Below are 4,318 nucleotides of genomic sequence, written 5' to 3'. Positions count from 1 at the left end.
TGAGAGGCTACATTTAAAAACAACTTGTTTCTCTGGGTGTCTTTGAACATAAAGTAAGTAACAGTAGGCTGACTTAAACAGAATATCAACTGTGTTAAAAATCGATTCGAAGATGAGAAACCTCAACTGGCACGACATACAAGTAAAGTATATGTTGTAGGCCTATTTGATAGGATTTAGCCAATCTAGATCGCCAGGGAAACATTTGAGACATCGTATTGGTTGAATAAATCCTCGGTGGGCGTGGTCATACTGTACTGCCCCGCGTGCTGCTGTCACAGCTGCAACTGTAGCAACGTGTGAAGTTGTACTTCCCGAGCAGAGTTCAATCACCCTCATAGAAAGTTTATGGATTTCTTTGCTGAACCGAACAGCAGGTAAATAGTGATTTTATCAACAGAAATTAGCTCTCTTATTAAATGTATGGCGTTTTTGTTTTGTTAATTTTGAATGGTTTTATAGTAAGATAATTGCTCTTGGACCATTGCATGATTCACGTTTTATGTTCAAGTTGCACAGTTTTGTAACCTAAATACAATGCAATAATGTTACACTGTTAAACTCTTTTTCTGATATTTTTCTGTAACCTGTATTTAACCAGGAAGGGCTCATTGAGATTTGAAATCTCTTTTTTTCAAGAGCGTCCTATCTCATTACAAGATTACTGCATATTTTGTTTGGTTCCAATCTTTTACTGTTGCTGTTTAAGTTTTCCAGTGAATGAGAATCGGGTTCATTCTTTATCTATGTGGTAGTGTGGTACTACACTTAGATAAGGTAACTGAGTGTTCAGAATCTGCCACACTGTAACCTAACCAGATCAACAGAGTAGACATGGGAAGAGGTTGTTCTATTTTTGCCATCATGCCTTTTCAAACACACTACGCCCCAACTGGAATACACAAAGCACAACAACAGTTTTTTTTATCTCCTGAGATAATGACAACAGTTTTATAACACAATGCCTGATTGAAGCTCTGGCTCTGTGGGCGATGTGTGTTTTGTATTGGTGAGTCTAAAGCACAGCTGTCCAGGGCGTTTTGTATTGGTGAGTCTAAAACACAGCTGTCCAGGGTCCTTGTTTTAGATTCAGGTTTCCTGGTCATTCTGGGTAGCTTTGGGATGAGTGGTGGTCTGGTCCCAGATCTTTTTATGCTGTCTTGCCAACTCGTATGGTCAACAGTCAACAAGACAGCACAAACAGATCTGGGACCAGGCTAGATGCGTGATTGGTTGTTGGTGATGTTGTTTGGGCAGGGTTCGAATTACTCATCGGGTGTTGGTGCCCATTTCCAGCTATTTAATTACTGTGTTACTAAGAGCAACTTAAAGATGCACTATACAGGAATCGCTCTGCCATTTCTTGGTTGCTAAAATTCTAAGGGTGGGATGCACCAACATGGATTAAATTGAATTGTTCCCCTAATTTCAGTTTATGTGACAAAACAAGCAAGTATATTGTAGTGAATCATTGTACCATCTAAACCACTGTGAGATATATTTTCCATATCCAAGCTGGTGTACAAAACCTAAAGTAAAAGAGCCAAAATGAAACTTAAGAACAGGGGGTATAGAAATAGTGCACGCAGAACAAATCTACCGCTTCTTGGACTTGCTTTCAATGCGAATGACAGATCTATAACTCACATTTCTATGTTCATTTTGTTAGGTCGACCCAAAAGGTTACATATTGCAGATTTAATGTATGGGTAAAGTGTTAATTGCTGGATCAATGTTCATATTTCGTGAACTTATGTGGGTTCTCAAGTTTATATTTTAAGTGCTTTATAGCGGTGCTCTGATTTGTTATGGGAGTGACAATAAACCCTGGCCACCCCTGAATATGGACCCTCAATGACATTACCTATTGGCTTGGGTCTTCTGTATGGGATGCTGGTAGTGTACATAGCTGAGGAGAGCTTAGGCAATGTAATTATAGGTAAAGCCCTCTGTCTCAATGGGGTTATAAAGTAGCAACACATGAGTCACTGGATCCAAACACTCTAGGCTTATGGCATGCCTATGTTGACATAAATCAAGAGTGGCCCTCTTGGGAATATGGTAGCCTTGGTGCCAGTCTGTTCCACTGTGCCTGGTTTCCTTATGGAGAGCAGTAACAGACTGGCACCCAGGCTAAGAGTCTGGCATTAGAAATGAAGATTTTGCCTCCTTGTTTAACTGAAGAATTGTAAATTGAAATGCTACCTTACTCACGGTCTAAGCCCGACACTATGAGCACATTGAGGTCACAGGCAAACCACCGACACACTTCAGCTCAGACGCACTTCAGTTTTATTTCAACAACACACCACCCGTTTGTTTTCCTAAAGAAGAATATAAAAACAAAGGCCACACTTTTGGCATCGTCGTGTGCAAAGCCTCCTGGGAGGTTGTCTCCACAATGGCTCGACATGCTCCCTGCCAAGTGTGTGTGTGTTGCGACCACGTCTAGTCTGACGCCCTGCGTGCATCCTGCCCCAGTGGCGGATAGATTGCATGACACCAAACAACCTCCCTCGATAAATGTTTACGTGGTCATTATAACATGGCTTTATAATGACCACGTACAGCAGGATTGTATGTCAAAACCAGCCCTACTAGAATCTACAGAACCATTCCTTAGACATTCAATGGAAAAATGACATTTATGCTTAGGCAATGTACAACACTGTAGCTATGGTAACAACCTTGTTTTCAAACCTGGATTTTTGCTTGATAAGCATTATATTTCCCTTTAAGGAATGAATGGGAAACCGTTAAGTGCAACGTTCTTATCACTTTGATAAGAGGGAGGCCATACACTTTTGATATCGTGCAAATGATATCATTTCAAAACCTCGAACAGTATGTTTCGTAAATGGCTGTAAAAAGCATAGTCGGGATAAACCAGGATCAAACGTTCTGTACTGTAGGTCTTTGTGAAAGTGGAATAGTTGCCATGGCTATAAAGTGTCATATTTATTTTGGTTAGGTTTACAGTATTTATTGTGCGTGCTTGTGTGAACATGCGTGCATGTGTGTATTTGTGCATGCATGTGTGTGTACAGTACTGTACAATACAGTTGGCCACTGAGTGCTGGTGCCCAAACAACAACCACCCCAGGAGCGACATCCTCAGGTGACCCTCTGTACAGGGGCTGACCCAATTCACACCAACAGACCCCCCTGGGGACCCCCTCTTTACCCACCCTCTTCCTCTGGTCTTCCTCCATCCAGCGTGATGGTTTTAGCACATGGGGTATAAATCTTCCCCTTAGCCCCGTTGTGTCCAGTCAGAATTGTGTGTGTGTGTGTGTGTGTGCGTGTGCCTGCCTCCTGAATGTGTGTGTGCATGCTCATGCGTGGGTCTGACGCAAATGTGATGGGGGAACTTATGGTAGAGGGCCAGAGGGTTGCGAGAGTCCAGTGGTCTTCAAACACTTCCTCACATTGTTCCTGCTGTGAATGCAGGAAATATCCTTGATTGATATCCCCCCTCACACCAGCAGCATAGAGGGTGCATCTGAAATGCCACCCTATTCCCTATATGTAGAATGCACTACTTTTAGGACATAGCCTATGTTTATTTTCTCACAGGCACTTCTGCCACTGGTGGAGGAGAATCATTGACCAGTTTATCTTGTATGGGTTATTGTTACATAAGGTGTTTTGGGTGAGAGGGGTTGGATGTAGATTACTGCTTAGTTTGATGGAGAGAAATACTGTTGGTTTTCAATGGTGTCACTTTTAGATAATTTTTTCTGTACATGGTGCCTTGTTTTTTATGGAATTGATCGATGAACAACATTTGCACCATTTGTTACTGGACTGGTTTCCAACACAAAAAAAACCTTTGTAGTGTTAGTTTGTGACGTGTGGTTTTAGCGTTTTTCGTCATGAATCTAGTTCTGGAGGCAGCTCTGGAGAGTGGTCACTAGGTGGCACAGCCACAAAGTCATAAAGTCTGATTTTAAACTTAACCCTGAAATTAACCACACTGCTAACCCTAACCTTAGCCATAAAGCAATTTTTTTTCTCATTAATTTGTAGCAGATATCAAAGTTTGACTTTGCAGCTGGCCTGTCTAAGGGGAAATCACTCAGTTCTGCCTCCAGGACAGAACTCTTGACAATAAACGTCAACTTGCTTGTGACGTGAGGCATTGCTCAACGACATACTGTAGCAACACAATTTAAGAGTTACTTTAGCTGGGAAATTTCTTTGCTTATGTCATGAAAGGAATGTTCTACCGGACTATTTTGACACTGTGCTTGTCTGGTTTTTCAACTGTGACATAATATCGACTCTACACGAGACTAGTTCTCAAGGTATCTCCCTA

The 4,318-nt window shown here is 41.7% G+C and overlaps 1 protein-coding gene across 2 annotated transcripts in view; it reads left to right on the top strand.

Moving 5' to 3' along the window:
• The first annotated feature begins 274 nt into the window (after positions 1-274).
• LOC110485802 (phosphoinositide 3-kinase regulatory subunit 6) overlaps positions 275-4,318 on the top strand; it is a 25,659-nt gene continuing 21,615 nt past the window's right edge. For both annotated transcript variants that reach the window (XM_090195896.1, XM_090195894.1), the window contains exon 1: positions 275-377. The gene's annotated coding sequence lies outside the window, so the exon portion shown is untranslated. The remainder of the gene's footprint in view (positions 378-4,318) is intronic.

This window comes from Oncorhynchus mykiss, chromosome 13 (assembly GCF_057628025.1).
Source record: "Oncorhynchus mykiss isolate SJ-2025 chromosome 13, ASM5762802v1, whole genome shotgun sequence".
Lineage (NCBI taxonomy): Eukaryota > Metazoa > Chordata > Actinopteri > Salmoniformes > Salmonidae > Oncorhynchus > Oncorhynchus mykiss.
This window is presented reverse-complemented; position numbering and strand designations above follow the sequence as displayed.